At 35.1% G+C, this 18,938-nt stretch overlaps 1 protein-coding gene across 1 annotated transcript in view; it reads left to right on the top strand.

Annotated features, from left to right (window-relative positions):
- The window catches only part of TAOK3 (TAO kinase 3), a 168,208-nt gene that overhangs the window by 62,957 nt on the left and 86,313 nt on the right, over positions 1–18,938 (top strand). The window contains exon 2 of the mRNA XM_046640346.1: positions 14,747–14,849. The gene's annotated coding sequence lies outside the window, so the exon portion shown is untranslated. The remainder of the gene's footprint in view (positions 1–14,746; positions 14,850–18,938) is intronic.

Here is an 18,938-nt window from a genome sequence, read left to right as displayed (position 1 = left end):
AAGTTTTTTTTTTTTTTTTAAAGATTTTATTTTTTTCCTTTTTCTCCCCAAAGCCCCCCAGTACATAGTTGTATATTCTTCATTGTGGGTCCTTCTAGTTGTGGCATGTGGGACGCTGCCTCAGCGTGGTTTGATGAGCAGTGCCATGTCCGCGCCCAGGATTCGAACCAACGAAACACTGGGCCACCTGCAGCGGAGTGCATGAACTTAACCACTCGGCCACGGGGCCAGCCCCTCCAGAAAAGATTTTTAAATAGTACAGTGATCCTATTAGAGCTGTCTGTGTTAGGGAAATGACATTTCAGGCCATGTATGGGAGAGTTTGGAAGCAAGAAGATTTAGGAGGTGATTCTATTTACTATAGGTATCATTATTTGTTTAAGTTGTTCATCTCTCCTTCTACGTTTTAAACACCTTAGGGATAGACCTTTACTATATATTGCATACATTCTTCTGGATGCTAATTAAGTTCAGTTCCTTTTACACTTTCTGTACCTCTCAAATGTTAATTTAAGAACTTGAAGATAGCCCAAGTCAGTTGTTATTTCACTGTTTTCTTTTTAAAAGGCAATTTAATATTGATTTTCTTTGTTTACGTGTATATTAGTTAGAATAGATATAGATGCATATACTTTTGAAAAAGACAGTTCCTGTGAGAGAATTGCTGAAACAGTGTAAGGCAACTTTCAACAGGCGCAAACTGCTCTAACATGCATTCTGTCAGCATGTGTGTATGCTTACCCTATCTGCCAGTGGCAAAGCAAAATTAAAAGTGACTAAGAAAGCTGAGTTATCCTTTCAACATTAGAAATTAGGCAAGAGTTTCAAGTTTTAAATGCTAACTTTTGAGGGTATAAAGGCATCTCTCAAAGTCCCAGTACAGGATTACCTCAGAAGATTTTAGAATACTTAGACTTCCCTTGTCTTGAATTGGCACACTACTTTTCACAGAACAGAAATTCTCAATAATGACATTGCTTTTACTTTAAAAGCACAAAGTAAAAAGACAGGTTTAGATTGGGGGCTTGACCTTCTGGTTTGGCCTTAGGTAAAGCAAATCAAAATGATTAAGCGGTTAGTATTCAGGAATATTGCAGGCTAGAAGGAATCCTTTATAATTTATCAAGCCATTATTTCTGAAATCTTTTATACAGTGATTTAAGTGAAAACTGTACCATAGTAGTTAAGAGACTGGGCTTGAGGTTAGACAGTCTAGATTTGAATCCTGGCTCTACCATACACTAGCTCTGTGAAGCTGGGCCTCAGATTTTTATCCGTAGAATGAGATCAATAATAGTAAGTCTTTCTGAGTGTTGTGTTGAGGAGTTAATGAGGTAATGTACAGTGACTGGCACATAGTGAGCATTGAATAAATCCTAGTGTTGATTACATTAAACTAGGCCCTGCTAATGAAAGTAATTCTTACTTCTTTCCATCTTTAATGCCTGCAATAGTCTAAAATACATGTTGTTGATTTTCTCTTTTCTGTTATATTTGTTCTAAGATTAGTTCATTTATCAAAGGCAACAATGAATGAACATTTTTTAAAAATTCTAATAAAAGACTGAACTCCTATAAACCAATATAAGCAGTATTTTGGACTTACTGACTGAAGGCAGGCCAAAGTAATGCATTCTAAACTACTTAATGCAAGGACACCACGTATTATGACTGTCCAAGTGAAAAAAATATTGTATAGCAGAATAAAATTTTTTTTTTTTTTAAAGATTTTATTTTTTTCCTTTTCCCCCCAAAGCCCCCCCGGTACATAGTTGTATATTCTTCGTTGTGGGGTCCTTCTAGTTGTGGCATGTGGGACGCTGCCTCAGCGTGGCTTGATGAGCAGTGCCATGTCCGTGCCCAGGATTCGAACCAATGAAACACTGGGCCTCCTGCAGAGGAGCTCGCAGACTTAACCACTCAGCCACGGGGCCAGCCCCTAGCAGAATAAAATTTTTGTTTAATATGTAACATAGATTTTATTTCACTTTTTTTAAACTAATACATGTAGATTCGGACTCTGAAGGGGTTTCTAGATGTTTAAATGGTATAATATCAAATGCCAGTTCTTTAAGACATCCATTAAAATAAATAGGTTCTTGTACAAGTAAGTTGAAAGTGCTGATAATTCTGAAATTATTGACATTTGGGTACCATGTAGTTCAATAAAATAATAAATTTCCAAAATAAAGGTCAAGTTCATTTTAAGTAAAGCAACCTGTAGAACACATGAAGGAGTGATGGTTACTTGCATAACAAAAATATTTACAGTACCATTCCCTAAAATCATAAATGCCTTAATACATTTGGTATATGAATTAGTATAATTCAACAGCATTTTTTGGCCACATGCAGTGTACCAGCCAGTATGTCAGGCTCTGGTGATATAAATATGATCCCTGTCCTCTAGCAGTATATGGTCCTCATGGGGATACATTTACCTAAGACAACCTAACTCTTGTGTTAATACCAGGTACATAAGAAATGTTTACAGCACCCTTCTGCAGGAACAGAAAGGGAAAAACCCACCCCAGCTTAAGGGAGAATCAGGAAAGTTTCCCTGAAGTGGTACTATCTAAGTAGATTCTTGAACAAATTCTAGTTACCAAAAAATGAGAAGAAAGGGATTGCCAATAGGTGCTTCTTGATATCCCAGGGGAGTTGTTTGAGACAGCTGAGGCATCCAGTGGGGGCCCCAGAGATACTAAGGACAGGGTTCAAGAGCAGACAAGGAACAGATCAGAGGATTTCATTTGCCATCTACGAGGTGCTTGGTTTTTATTTCCTGTACATGATGAGATTAAAGGGTTTTAAGCTGGAGAGTGGCATGGTCAGCTTTTACTTTCAGGTTGATAGTGCTGACAGTAGTATAGAGGATGGATTCCATGCATGAACAGCTTTAAAGAGTTTATAGTGTTCATTCACTTTCTAAATTTCAAGTAAATCATTCAAGGATGAAGAAATTGCTTTAAATACCTGAACAAGAAAGTACTTGTAATCACTTATATCTTGTGGGTCTTATACATTTGAGGTTCATATTCAGAGGCAGTATTGTTGAAAGATCAAATAAATGTAAAGAGTCTTTGGAAACAAATTTTAGGTCAAGATTTTACACTTAATCAAGTATGTATACTCTAATTACCTTATTTGTTTGTGTGTGTTTTTTAAGTTATTGAGTGGAGACTACTGAAATAATTGTAAACTTTTCCTTCTAGTTCAAAGAAGAATATTTCTACCCAATTCTTTGAATTATCAAGATATATTTTGAAAGGAAAAGGATTATCAAAGGATCCGTTTTTCTAGCTACCTGAAAAAGAATACATTTTGACTAGCAATTTAGCAAACATTTAAAAATTGTCCAAATCTTAGTCCAGAAGTTCCTTCAGGAGGTTATCGTGGTGTGCTCAGGCTACTGTAACAAAATACCCCAGACTGGGTGGTTTAGATAACAGAAATGTATTTTTTCACAGCTCTAGAGGCTATGAAGTCCAAGATCAAGGTGTCAACTAAGTTTCTGCTGAGGGCTTTCTTCCTGGCTTGTAGAGTGCCTGCTTTCTGGAGTTGTGCTCACATTGCCTTTCCTCCTTGCATGTGTGAAGTAGGCGAGGGAGAGAGAGATCTTTCTTCCTCTTCTTATAAAACCACTAATCCTATTGAATTAGGGCCCTACCCTTATGACCTCATTTAATCTTAATTACCTCCCAAAGGCCCTATCTCCAAATATAGTCACATTGGCGGTTAGAGTTTCAAAGTCTAAATTTTGGGGCGACACAATTCAGTTCATAGTGGAGGCCAAGTACACCTTTTTCCAAAGAAGTAAATACAAATTTAAGCAAATACTATTTAATTTTGAAGATTTTTGAGTCCCTAAATCTGATTGTGCTTATGGAAAACTTTTATTTTCAGATTTTCAGGGCAAGAAAGTGGAGACAGGAGAGAAACAGTCCCAAACAACAAAAAAAGAACTTGCTAATAGATGTGACGTTTTAGAAAAATTGCATGCCAGATAATCCTTCATTAGCTGTAAGAAGGTTTATTTTCAAAGCTCTTATTTCTATGTATTCTATTATCTCCAGTGCCTGGCATTGTGATCCTGTAGCAGGAAGTCAAAAGTTATAAATACAGGGCTCTCACAGCGCCTTCATCTATTTGGAGATCAGTGGCAGGTAAAATTTGCAGAGGCTAAAGGTGTTTATATCTTGGGTTTTTCTTTTATTTGGCTTTGAAACAATTAAAGTGAACATTGCTGGGAATTTTAGTAGTGTTGAACTCCGGGCATTTGTTTGTGTGCATGAATCTTAATAAAAGATTTTAAAACCAAGCAATATGGGAAAATCTTAGATTTTTAGAGTTGAACTGGAACTTAGAAATTGTCTAGACCAGTCCCAGGACCAGGAAAAGTCAGTTGGTTCATTTTATTACTGTATTGCGCATGTTTTCTGTTTTCAGAATACATTTCCAAAGACAGAAAGACAGAAAAATTGTTTTATATATAATTGATGTGAAGCAGAAGCCAGAGTCATATGAAAATCTAGATTTTATTTCTGATAGTATTCTTTTGACTATTCATCTCAATTTGTTAGACTTAGGGAAGTCATTTTAACCTTTTGACTATATATAAAATGGAGTGAATGCCTAATTATGGAAGTATAATATTGTACTTAGCCCTTACCTAGCATTCACTGAGAATTCAACTTTGGAGTATTTCCCCAAGATTTTATTCATAGCCTTCTCTTCTCTCTGCATTCTTTATCTGAGTTACCATAATCTTTTCTGAGTTTATCTACCTTACACAAATAATTCCAGATCTAAATCTCTAGCTCCATCATTTCCTGTGAACTCCAACCTCCGTTTCTTTCTACTTGTTGTATGTCTCTACCTGGATGCCCATCTAGTGCCTAAAAGTCAATTTGGCTAGAAAACACTCATCATCTTTCTACCATTAAACTTGTTTCTTCTACTGAATTCTCTATTTTTGTTCATAGGACAATTATCTTTCCTGTCACTTGTTCTTAGAGCCTCAGAGCTAACTTCAACTCCCATGCCTTTTCAGGCTATACAGCTAATCAATTGCTGTCTCTACGCCTTGTTATTACTGTGTTATTCTTGCATCTAGAAGCATGGTATCCACCTTCTACTTTCAATTTCATTGCCAACATTCTAGAATAAAACTATCATTCCTTCTTGTTTGGTAATCATAACCTGACCGCCCTGCCCTAGTTTCCTATTCTAATTCAGTCTTTTAAAATATTTTTAACTTTTTTTATTACAAAATAATATATGTTCAGTATAGAAAATACAGAAAGGTAAAAAGAAAACAGAAAATGCCTATATTCCCAATACTGAAAGATAATCACTATTAACATGTTGATCTGTATATTCTTCTAATTCTTTTTCTCTGTTGTGTGCATAACATTTCTAAACAAAGTGTTTCCAGTCCAGCCTGTATATTACTGCCAGATAACTAGAGTGTTATTCTTGAAGGCTGATTCTAATTTAAAATGTTTTCATCATTTACAGAAAAAAGCTTTCAATCCTTTGCATAGTATTCAAGCTGCTTGACAATCTAGACCCAATAGACTCTTCCAGCTTTGTTTCCAAAGGGTCCTGTCCCAAATCAGCAGAACAACCACTTAAGTTACTTGCCATTTGCTAACATGCTGCAACTCCATTCATTTGTTCACACCATTTCCTATAAAACTTCTACCTATATGTTATAAAGCAATCCAAATGCCATCTCTTCCATGAAGCCATCAGTCACCTGCCCATCCCCATTCCCTACTCCTTGGAGAGTTAATAGTTCTGTTTTCCTCTTTTGAACATCCATTGTACTTGCAACACTCACTGGTTCTAGATAATTAGTTTCTGGTGAACACATATCTGTATTATTTATTTTTCAATACCTAGCATGATATCTTAAGCATAGTGGGTATCTAGTAAATGTTGAATGAATAAGTGAATGAATGAATAGTTGAACACTGCTTCAGGGATACTATATCTCTTATTAGACTCATGAGAAAAGTAAGATTTTGTAGATACAAATGAAGCTTAAACAAATAGAACTTACTCAGATTAGAGGAAATTAAGGAGACAGAATTAGAAACTGGAATGCTGCAAATCCAAGTTTGTCATTTATCCTCTGAGCTATGGTGTGGCTCTTGATCATTAATGAGTAGATGCTTACAGTGTGGGTTACCCGTTACCTGAGCATTATACTATTTTGGATTGGAGGGAGGCAGTGTTCCTTCTTCAGCTATGGATATGGAAGAAGTACAATTAGATATTCCTTTCTCAGTCGCCTGGAAGCTGGCATGTGGACGTGTGACTTTGGTCAGTCAGAGGCTCCCACCCAGGACTTTGAATCTTGAGAGCTCAGGGTATAACAGAGATGATTCGTGGCAGTTGTGCAAATGTTGAGTCCAGTAGAGCAGAAGCAAGTGGCAATGACATCAGCAGGTATTTACCATGGCATGATCTTGATTGTGCCTTTGCCCTTCTAGGGCCTACCCATTTTCTGACCTTTCTGGTCCATTCTCTGACTTAGCCTCTTCTGATGTGTGTTTTCCAACACCACCAAGCAATTAACTCAATTCTGGCACTATCTGTCTGGAGATAGCATCAGATCCCACAGGTTAAGGGCTCAGTCCTACACTCCCCAACTTCAGATGCCTGTCACAAGCCCAAGTTGTTACTCATGCTTCTGACCAACGAGCTACAGACTGGAGGTTCCCACAACCTCCTCCTCAAGTTTGATTAGTTTGCTAGAGCAGCTCACAGAACTCAGAGAAACACTTACTTATGTTTACTAGTTTATTATAAAGGATACAGGTGAAGAGCCAGCTGAAGAGGTATATACAGCAAGGTATTATTTAATCCTCACAATATTCTAATAATTTCTATTATAAGAGGTTATAGAAGCTTGATAGAAAACAGAACAAAGTAAACTATGCAGATAGGCAGGAACCCTTTAGAATTCCTTGCCAATACTCATTTATATTGGTTATCTCGAGGAGAGATGGTTTGAATGCCCAGATTTCTGTAGATCAAGGAATATGTTAGAAAACATTCATTTTTTGTTTTTATAACCTCTAATTTATGAATGTTGGCAACAGACCACACAGGTGTTAGCAATATCTGAGACTTTGTCATCAATCACCAATAGAAATCACAGATGTTTTATAACGCATTACAGTTAGAGAAACCTCAAAATATTGTTTATGTTTATCACTCTTTGCAATTGTTGTAGTTATTAGGCTCCCTGCTAGCTCTGATTACTAAATGAATTAATAAAGGAGCACATATATTACTATATCACAAGTTTGTTTTCTAATATTTTGATAAGTTTATTTCAGTATTATTGGTTTCCTTTGTAATTCTAAGTGGTTAATATCTTCCATTTAAAACATTCTGAGAAGGTGTCCATAAGCTTCACCAAACTGCCAAAGAGTTCAGTATCACAAAAAAGGTTAAGAACTCCTTCCTAGATGAACTGTTCTTTTCTTTCCTTTAGACTAGCTCAGTGGCTCCCACACTTACATGTGCATGAGAATTACTTTAAAGGATCTTACAAACAAAACCGTGTATACTAGAATTCTCACAGACAATTTGAACTGTATGCAGTTTTGGCCTTAAATGTCCACCTTTGTACTCAAACGCCTTGGGTAAGATATGACTCTGTTCTAGAGGGTTTTCAAGCAGATCCACAGACTCCTGGGAATTTGAAGTCATGAAAATAGGTCTAAAAGTTATCCATGAGAGTTTTTTAATGTTAGTTTTTCATTTTGATCATTATCTTCTAAAAAAAATAATGCATAGTAGATCATCTGGATGGCTACTTTATTACCAAGCAGTTCTGTGGTTTGTTGTTATTTCGGGGCCTGAATTTGCATTTACCATGGCCCTAATGCCAAGTAGTACCACCCTAATTGTCTCAGAGTAATAAGAAAACTATAGAAGTGGAAGTGGAATTAATGCATAGATGTTGGACTCTGACCTTGTGAAGGCCAGATGATGTCAAGTCAGGCTGTATAAATGAAATTTCCCCAGGACTGCAGGTAGAGAAAAGTGGTGGGAAAATTAAGCCATCACATGGTAAGCGTGCCATACTAAAAAACCCAAAACATGGTAGATAGGGCCATATTTGTTTGGGGAATTATTGTATCAACAAAATAATAACATCTGTTATGTTAAATCAGTGTTATTAACTTTGATTTGTGGAAGGGTTGTGAATTTGTTTTATATAAGTTGTATAAAAGCTATAAGCATTTTATTGCAGTTTTATAAATGGCTGCTTTTGTCTGTCATTAGCTCAGGCCACAGACTTTCAAGTCATCCTTGACTCCTCTCTTTGATATTCAATCAAAGCAGTAAAGCCCATTGGCTGTTCCTTCTCAATTATTTCAGAATTTAACCACTTCTCACTACCTCCACCATCACCACCACTGTGATACTGGCTATCATTTCTTGCCTGGACTTTTGTAATGACTTCTTCCAGACTCCTGTTTTTAACCTTGCTCCCGTACAATTTGTTTTCCCCAGAGTAGTGAGAGAGTGATCCTTTTAAACATATGTCATTTCTCCCCCAAAATGCTTCAATGGCTTCTCTTCTCACTTATAATAAAATCTGAAGTTTCAATCATATTAAGTAAGCCCCTATCTCCTACCACACTCCCCATTGCTCTCTCAGTTCTAGCCACACTGGCCTGGCTTTTTCTGGGATTCAACAAGCAATCTTGCTGTTCCTCTGCCTGGACCGCTCCTTCTTGCCAGGTATCTACAGGGCTTCTCCTTCACTTCCTTTAACTTTCAGGTCTCTGCTCAACTATTAACTTATCAGAGAGATCTATCCTGACTACTGATCTTGGTTTATTTTCTTTTCTTTATAATATTTATTAGTACTTGACATATTGATATTTATGTGTCTCTCTCTAATAGAATATAAGCTCTGTAAGAGTAGGGAAGAACCTAAAGCCATGTTCAGGACTGAACACATTTTTGTTGTTAGTGCCATGGAGTCAATTCTGACTCCTAGTGACCCTGTGTGCAGCAGAGTGGAACCCTGCCTGGTGTTTTTACACCATCATCACACCTTCCAACACTGTATCAGACAATGCTCTGCTGCTATTCACAGGATTTTCATGGCTAGTTTTTTCAAGAGTGGTGGCCAGGTCCTTCTTCCTAGTCTGTCTTAGTCTGGAAGCTCCACTGAAACCTGTCCACTATGGGTGACCCTGCTGGTATTTGAAATACTGGTAACACAGCTTTCAGCATCACAGCAACATGCAGTCACCACAGTATGTCAGCTGCCCAATGGGTTGTGTGGTTCCCTGACCAGGAAATGAACCTGGGTGTAGCAGTGAGGGTACCAAATCTTAACCTCTAGACCACCAGGGCTGGACACATATTAGACATTTAATAAATATTTGCTGACTGAATGAATATATGAACAAATGAATGAAGTGGATGACTGAAAATAATTTAAGAAAATGTTAGAGATCTGTGAGAATTTTTTTACAAGGAATCTGAATATTAATCAAGTTTGAGAAACTCTGTTTTAAAGACTGAATTATCATTGTGTATTACAATTATTTAAAATTTTCATACCGTGCATATGATTAAGTTATGCAAAATGAAGACTTCAAAAGCCTGGTCAAATGAATTAGAATAGTTTGGAATTTATGTAGACATATCAGCACCATTTTTGTACTGGTCCTAATTTTAAGACCCATGTAAAGTACCATTTTCCCAAAATGGGTGCATGATTGATTTCAAGTTGCTAGCCTCATATCGAAGTATCAGACAGAACATAAAGTTTCTGTGTTAAATGTAAGAAGTCCAAAGGAGCTTCTCCTTTCCCATTTATCTCTCAACCTAAATGTCTTTTTTTAAGGGAGAGAGAAAATAATACTCTTTAAGAAACTAAAATAATTGACATTTTTACATTTTAGCATACATAGCCTTAAAGGGTGACTGGAAGAGTCATCTTTATATAATTTAATGTCAATTGACCCAGGAGTAGTCTAAAGGTTATCATTATTGTGATAATTGACAAATCCAAGCCACTTCTGCATTATTTGCTAAGCAGAAGTTAGAAGATTATTAAGGTCCCTTTCCAGTTCTCAAATGCTATGGTATATGATCACAATGAACTATATGATCATATGGCATAAAAAGCAACTATCATCTAGTTTCATTTTCAAAGTGAAAGTACTATAGAAACGATCCTTACATCAGAATAACAGTTAAATATTAGCGACAAACAGTAAGAACAACTAACCAAAACAGCTTTCTGTTTTTCCTTAAAGATAGTTTTTTTGTCTGTATGAGATGTTTTATTATAGAAATGGAGGAGGGAAAACACTGGACTAGTCCTGACTTTGAAAAACTCCCATCACCTATTTATACTTCATTTTTTACTGCTATTAAGTGAAGATTTTACCTGCCTCTATCTACCCTCTGGGAGCGAGATAATGAATGAAATAATAGGAATTTACAGAGGCTAATTGACTGCAGCTTAAGTTTCAGAGCCCCTTATTTACACTAGCCCCTTCTAAGGCCCTATACCTATATTTGCGGGGGAATTTTGAAAAATTATTTTTCTTAAAGAGATCCCCAGGTTTGTTAACACTTCAGTCTTCATAAGAACGGAATCCACCGCTGTATATTCAACTGCTATGAGATCCTTCAGAGAAATAATGACAGAGAAGTCCAATCTTGTACTTAAACTTTTCTTGATTATCCTCCAAAATATAGCAAAATAGGAAAACCTTTTGGTGTTTTGAAGTCTGGCTTAGGCAGCTTGCTTCAGAAGAAAGTTTTCTGGAGTGGGAAATTAGAGGACCTGGATTTTCATTTAGAAGAATGCTACTACATAGGTATGATTTGACATTTAACTTTTCTGGGATTGAGTTTAAAAAAATAAAAGGAGTCTGATCTTTAAAAGTCTTTCTGATATAAAACATTCTTATTCTTACTTCCTTTATTAATACTGAAATATTGTGGGTTTTTCAAGCTAGTTGGATCCAGGTTTATTGTTGAAAAAGTGTGATTATAACAGTGAAAGGCAACTGAAATCTTCTGTGAATCATTTTTCTTGAAAATTTCTGAGAAAAGGGAAAGTATGAAAAATATTTATATTTCTACTCTTTATCAAGTGTTTTTTCTTACATTAAATTAGAATGTCTATGAAAAATAATTTACTTGATTATCATTGTTGGAAGATTTCCATTTCTTAGTATAAATAGTGAAGAAAATTATTTCAGTTGCATGTCTCTGATGAAATCTTCTACTCTAAGCAACCTGGATTGTTCACTTGGCCTCAGGGCCTAAGACCTGAAATACTACATTCTTGGCACAGTTCTAAGTTCTTACTGTGAATGTAATACCTGAGGTTGCAGGAGATCAAGGAAAAGGGAAAAAATAATTTTATGCATATCATTTCATCTTCAATTCAATGTTAATTCTTAAAATGCTATTGTCTTGGAAGGAAAAATGTCCTTGTTCATGTTTTGACAGAAGGATGAATTTAAAGATCATTTTTAGTATAAGATTGGGATGGAAAATACAAGGAGATTTCAGCAGATGTTTGTAGAGTATCTGCTATATAAAGATGCCACAGGGCCCAGCAGTTCCACTCGTGGGTATATAATCATGAGAGATGAAAATGTATGTCCACACAAAAACTTATACATTCATAATAGCCAAAACGTGGAAACAACACAAATGTCCATCAGCTTGTAAAAGGAGAAACAAAATGTGGTACATCTATACAATGGAATATTATTCAGCAAAAAAAAAAAAAGGAAATTCGTGCTACAATATGGATGAGCCTTGAAAACATTATGCTAGGGAAAGAAACCACTCACAAAAAACCACGTATTATGTGATTCCCTTCATATGAAGTGTCTAGAACAGAGAAATCTGTAGAGATAGAAAGTAGATTAGCGGTTGCTTAGGACTGGAGAGATGGGGATGATAGCTGAAGAGAATGGGACTTCTTTTTGTGTTGATGAAAATGGTCTAAAATTGACTGTCGTGATGCTTGCACCTATCTGTGAATATACTGAAAACCATTGAATTGTATACTTTAAATGGGTGAATTATATGGGACATGAATTATATCTCAAAAAAGTATTTTTAAAAGAAAAGACATGGGGGTACAATGATTAAAACATAGATTGAGATATGTATCCTCCTCTGAAGAAGCACTTGTCATACAGTTAGAGTTCAAATATATGTATGTATTTAAAACTGAAGCAGAGAGAGAAAATGGTAGGTCTTGTAGAAGAGGTGACATTTAGCTGGACTGTGAGAGTAGTTGGGGTTTGGATATTCTAGGCAGAGGGACAGCATAAGCAAAGACAAAGATAGGAAAATGTAACTGTATAGTAGTTCATTTTTTCCTGATGGTAGAGTATAAGACTTTAGGTTAGAGTAGTGGTTTGAGACCAGCTTTGGATGTTGGTTAGGTAAAGTTGTTCTTTATACTGTAGGCAGTAGGGAGACATTGAAGGATTTTGAGCAGAGATGTGATACTGTCTGAACTGTGCTTCAGGAAGATTATTATGGTAATAGGGTTTTTAAGATGAATTCCAGAAAGGATAGACTAGAGTCTGAAAGAGCAGAAACGGAGGAAAGAGATAATGAATGCTAATAGAAATGGAAATTGAAGAAGAGATGAAAAGAAACATTTGAAGCAGACTTGTGAATGGAATGTTAGGGACAAGGGAAGGGGAATGGTCAAAAGTTAACATGAGGTGCATGTGAGCCATTTAGGGGAGAAGCCAAATATATACTTGAAAATATGGGACTGGGGCTTAGAATGGAAGTCAGGACTGTCTAGTGACATAGTGTTACTGAAACCATTAAATGGAGAAAATTTAGGGTAGCAGCATGCATCACACAAGGCACTCCAGGCAAATAGGTTGGAGGAACACATTCATTTGGAGATCAGACAGAAGAGGAACTATAGGAGGAATATTTTGGAAAAACAGGAGAAGATAGTTTCATGGAATCCAAGAGACATTTATATAGAAAGAAGGGAGGTGGTTAAATGGAAGAAAACTGAGAACATTCTTTAGGTGTAATGGATAAACTTCAGGAGTATGGTTGTCAGCCTCAATAGCATGTACAGTATTCTACTTGGTGAAAAAAAATGATAATACTGGGAAAGTGTAATTCCTAGAAATCTTTCAGAGTTAATTTTAGAACATTTATAGAGCTATGCAACCAAAGATGGAGAGAATATACATTTTAAGAAAATTATGTAAAAATGAATATGTATTTAGAGAGCAGAAAATTACCACGCATCCATGTCCATAGCATGAGAAAATTATTTTCTAGGAGTGAATGTCTTCTACATTTGAAATTAGTCAGGACATGAGGATATTAGTAAACACCTTATTGAAAACTACTTTCTTAGAAATTTTGCAACTATTGTTATATAATATCATAAGGGATATTTTAGTTCACTGAATCTGTAATCAAACTAGATTAGCAGGGTAGACATGCAGACATTGTAGTTATTGATTAGTTGATGGTTAAATGTGATGCTGAATTCAGGCAAGTTTTAGCTAACAATTAATATAGACATTCCACAGCCGGAGAATCAGAATAACAAAAGAATGAAAAAGATTAGCTTACAAGTAGAAATGTGAGAGGAGATTGGGATATCCTCAAGAGGAAAAAGGTGAAAATGGAGGTCGATACGTTTTTTCTAGTTTCCCGCCCACCCCCCTTTTTAAGACCTTCATCTCCAAAGCTAGCCAAGCATCTAAAAATTATTTCAATATACATAAGCTTTAAATTGATATATTCTTTGACCCAATAATTCTACTTCTAGAGATCCATTCCAAAGAAAGCCCTGTAAATGTAGATGGATAATATGCACAAAGTTCTTCAAAACACAATAATTTTTAATAATTTAACAAGGGGTTGAATACAGCCTTGGTTTCAAATTGTGGAGAAACGGTTGTGAATGAATTGTGGCTCTTCAGTAAGATATACATTGAGTAGTCATTAAAATGATCTTTGTGAACAATGTTCGATAACGTGACAAAATGCTTGTACTACAGAATTAGTTAAAAGAGGTAGACTGTGGAATTATATATATAATGTGATCTCAGCTGTATAACAAATATAAACGTGAGCATGAAGAAATAAATATGCACATGGAGAAAAGTGTTAAATTGTTAATGGAGTTTGTCCTGGGTAGGATTAGGGATTTTTCTTCATAATAGTATATATTTCCCAGATTCTCTACATTAGGGTGTACTTCTGTAATAGATAGTAAGGAATAATTGTTACCCCTGAAATGTGGAAGACTGGTTATAGGAAAGCCTAGGAAAGGAAAAATAGATGAGACAATGTAAATCATCATGCCTATTGGAAAAGCAATTCAAAATGTACGCCTTCCTGACAATCAGCAGCATCACCGTGTGCTGTCAGATTAGTCCTGTCTATAGGTAGCCTCTATTGAGTTTCCCTGGACTCACAACAAACCAGTGGAAGCCTCATAGATTCTGAAATCTAATGACACATTTGTTTACCTGGTGTTACTTGTGAAAGAGTAGCCTGAGTCTGTATTGTGAAAATCTTACCTTTTACATTTGTCATCCACAAACAGATGAAGATAAAATTTTAACTTTGTAACATTACATTTGTAAATATTTAAACCTATCATATTATCGATTATTGCTTCTTTAATTTTGCCCTTATAATTATATATTTTATTCTTCTTTTTCCATAGGTGCACCATAAATACAAAAGACTGAAGTTATAAAAGAGAATAAAAATATTGCTGCTAAAATGAATCTGAGCAACACAGTATATTTTGTGCCATATACAAAAAGGTATTGTCCATTGATCCATGACTTTGCTTTATTCTATAAAATAGGAGCAAATTCTATTTTCTGGGTCTTCTATAATGAAGTTTTATTATCTTTGTAAGGAAAATAAAAGGAAAAGTAAAAATCTTAATAAAATTGGGATAAAATATTCTGTAAGCATTTTTTAGTTTCAAATTGTTTTCTTATAGATTTTCATTATTCTCAGTTATAGCTTACAGTTATGGAGAATTACTTGGTGAAAAGAAATGAGCTTACTTAAAGTTTCTTGATTCCTATTATGAAATTATTTTCTTTAAGTATATGTTGCCATTTTTTGTTGTAATACTTTATAATTAGACATTTGAAATAAAATTCTTCATATCACTTTTCCTCTAATTACAGAAGTAATAGATTTTGCAGAAAATACAGATAAGCAAAAAGAAAGAAATAAAAAAGTTACCTGAAATCCCAACACCTACTTCAGATATAGCACAAACCTGCAAATAAATCCAAACTGCAAGTGAGACAAGCCACGCTGCCCACTTCACTGTCACATCTCTCCTGTGTGTTACCTACTTATACCCCGATTCTTCTATTAAAGCAAAACAAAACAAAAGAAGAAACCGCCTTGTATAAATTCCTGGAAGGATATATTACTGGGACAAAGAGTGAATCCATTCTGTTCTTCCAGCAGTGTATAAAAATGACTTTTCTTATGCCCTCACCATAAAATTTATCTTTTCTCTGTTACTTCACCAATTTGTCATTGGTGAAAATTTGTCATTTGGTGAAATGAGGTGTCATTATTTTAGTTTTTACTTCTTTGATTACTAGTGAAATTATATGTTTCATGTCATTAATCATATGACTTCTATTTCTTCTTTTAATTTCCTGTTTATGTCCTTTGAATGTGTCGGTGGGTATATTATATGTATGTGTTCACCTCTCTGATGTTAAGAATAACTTTTAGGGGCCGGCCCTGTGGCCTAGAGATTAAGTTCACACGCTCTGCTTCAGCAGCCTGGGTTTGGTTCCCAGGCACAGAACTACATCACTCATTGGTGGCCGTGCTTTGGCAACGACCCACATACAAATAGAGGAAGACTGGCACAGATGTTAGCTCAGGGCCAAAAGCAAAAAGAGGAAGATTGGCAACAGATGTTAGCTCAGGGTGAATCTTCCTCAGCAAAAAATAAAAAAAATAACTGGCACTTATTTTGCAAAAACTATCCCTGCTTTATTTGCTTTTCAATTTTGTTTATTGCATCTTTTTAAAACAACCTTGTTGATGTATAATTGACATAAAACATGTTCTAACATATCCATCACTCTCAAAAGCTTCTTCATGACCCTTTTTAATCCCTCTCTCCACCTCCTTTCACTCAAACCCTATCCCCAGGCAACTACTGATGTGCTTTCTGTCATTTTAGATTAGTTTGCATTTTCTAGAATTTTATATAAATGAAATCATAGAGTATGTACTCTTTTTTTGTCTGGCTTCTTTCACTCAGCATAATTATTTTGAGATTCACCCATGTTGTAGCATGTATCAGTAGTTCATTTTATTGCTGAGTTGCATTCCATCATCTGCATGTATGACAGATTGTTTATCCATTCATCTGTTGATGGACATTTGGGTTGTTTCCAGTTTCGGCTATTAAAAATAAAGCTGCTATGAACATTTGTGTACAGGGTTTATATGGACATATGCTTTCATTTTTCTTGGGTAAATACCAGGAGTGGAATGACTACATCATATAATAGATGTATGTTTAACTTTTTAAGAAACTGCCAATGTGTTTTCCAAAGTGTTTGTACCATGTTATGTTCCCACCAGCAGTATATGAGAGATTCAGTTACTTTGCATCCTTGCCAACATCTGGTATGGTCAGTCTTTTCAATGTTAGCTATTCTAATAGGTATGTAATAGTATTTCATTGTGGTTTTAATTTGTATCTCCCTAATGAATAGTGATATTAAGCATCTTTTCTTTTGTGTATTTGCCATCCATATATCTTCCTTGATGAAGTGTCTCTTCTAGTCTTTTTCCCATTTTTAAAATTGAGTTCATTTTCTTTTTACTGAGTTTTGAGGATTCTTTATATTTTCTAGATACAAGTCCATTATAAGATATATGTTTTGCCAAGATTTTCTCCCAATCTGTGACTTACCTTTTCATTGTCTTAATGAAGTCTTTCAAAAAGGATACATTTTTAATCTTGATTAAGTTTAATTTGTCAATTTTTTCTTTTATAGATTGTGCTCTTTTTTATATCTAAGAAATCTTCGCCTGACTCAAGGTCGCAAAGAATTTCTCCCATGGTTTCATAGAGGGTTTTTTTAGTTTTAGGTTTTACATTTAGTTCTATATTACTTTTGGAGTTAATTTTTAATAAGATCTTTTTTTTTTGGCATATATATATATGCAATTGTTCCAGCACCATTTGTTGAAGACTTTCTCCACTGAATTGCCTTTGCGCCTTTATCAAAATTCAGTTGTCCATAAATGTGGGTCTATTTCTGGACTTTCCTATGCTGTTGCATTGATCTGTTTGTCTATATCATTATCACTCGCTTGATAACTGTAGCCTTATGATAAACTTGCAATTAGGATATATTAGCCCTCCAACTTCGTCTTCCTTTTTCAAAGTTGTTTTGGTTATTCTCGGTCTTTGCATTTTCTTATGAATTTTAGAATCAGCTTCTCAATTTATATTTCTAAAGAAAATTCCATGTTGAGTCTTCTGACCTCTAACCACAGTATAGCTCTTCATTATGTCTTTAATTTCTTTCACCATTCTTGTAATTTTCAATGTACAGGTCTCACACATCTTTTCTCAGATTTATTCCTAAATATTTCATATTGTAAGTGATATTTAAAATTTTTTTTCTTCTTTTTTTTTTTTGCTTTATCTCCCCAAACCCCTCCCCCTATACACAGTTGTATATCTTAGTTGCAGGTCCTTCTAGTTGTGGGATGTTAAAATTTTTGATTTCTGTTGTTCCTGTTTGGAAATATAATTGAGTTTTAGATGTTGATGTTATATTCTGCAGCTTTGATAAACTCACTTATTAGTCCTAGTAGCTTTTTGTAGATTACATTGAATTTTGTACATAGGTGATTATGTTGTTTGTCAATAAAAGTCTTCCTTTTTCCTTCCCAATCTTGATGCTTTTTCTTTCTTTTTTTCTTGCCTTATTGCACTTATAGAACATCCAGCACAATGTTGAATAGAAGTGTTGAGCACAGACCTCTTTGCCTTGTTCCTGATCTTAGCAGGAAAGCATTTTGCCTTTCGCCATTATATTTGACCATAACTACAAATGTTTCATGGATTCCCTTTATGAGGTTGGGGGTGTTACCTGCTATTTCCAGTAGGCTCAGAGTCTTTATCAGGAATGAATTTTGGATTTTGTCAAATGCTTTTATGCATCTTTAGAGGTGCTCATTTGGCTTTTTTTTAGATTGTTGATATGGTGAGTTACATTGGTTGACTTTTGTGTGTTAAACCAACCTTGCATTCCTGGGATATTATTGAATTTTATTTGCTAAAATTTTGTTATGAATTTTTGCATCTGTATCCCTGAAGTATTTTTGTCTGTTGTTTTCTTTCTTGTAATGTTTTTGTCTGGCTTTGGTATCAGGGCACTGCAAGACTCATAGAATGAATCCTAGAAAGTATTTCTTCTTTTCCATTTTCTGGGAGACATATATAGAATTAGTGTTGTGTCTTCCATTGATGTTTGGTAGAATTTACCAATGAGGCCATTTTAGCCTGGAGTTTTCTTTTTAGGAAGATTTTAAATTACAAATTCAGTTACTTCGATAGGTGTATAGAGGTATTTGGGCTGTTTCTTCTGGAGTAAACTTTGGTGGTTTGTGTCTTTCAAAGAATTTGTCTATTTCATCTAAGTTGTTGAATTTATTTCCATAATGTTGTTTATATTAATCCCTGATTATCCTTCTGATGTCTATAGAATCTGTATTGATGTCATCTCTCTCATTTCTGCTATTGGTAATTGTGTCTTCTGACTTTTTTTTCTCATCAGTCTGGCAAGAGGTGTATAAATTTGATTATGTTTCTCAAAGAATTAGCTTTGCTTTCATGATTT

This window comes from Equus quagga, chromosome 15 (assembly GCF_021613505.1).
Source record: "Equus quagga isolate Etosha38 chromosome 15, UCLA_HA_Equagga_1.0, whole genome shotgun sequence".
Taxonomy (NCBI): Eukaryota; Metazoa; Chordata; class Mammalia; order Perissodactyla; family Equidae; genus Equus; species Equus quagga.
The sequence above is the reverse complement of the archived record's forward strand: the minus strand, read 5'-3'. Positions and strand labels throughout refer to the sequence as shown.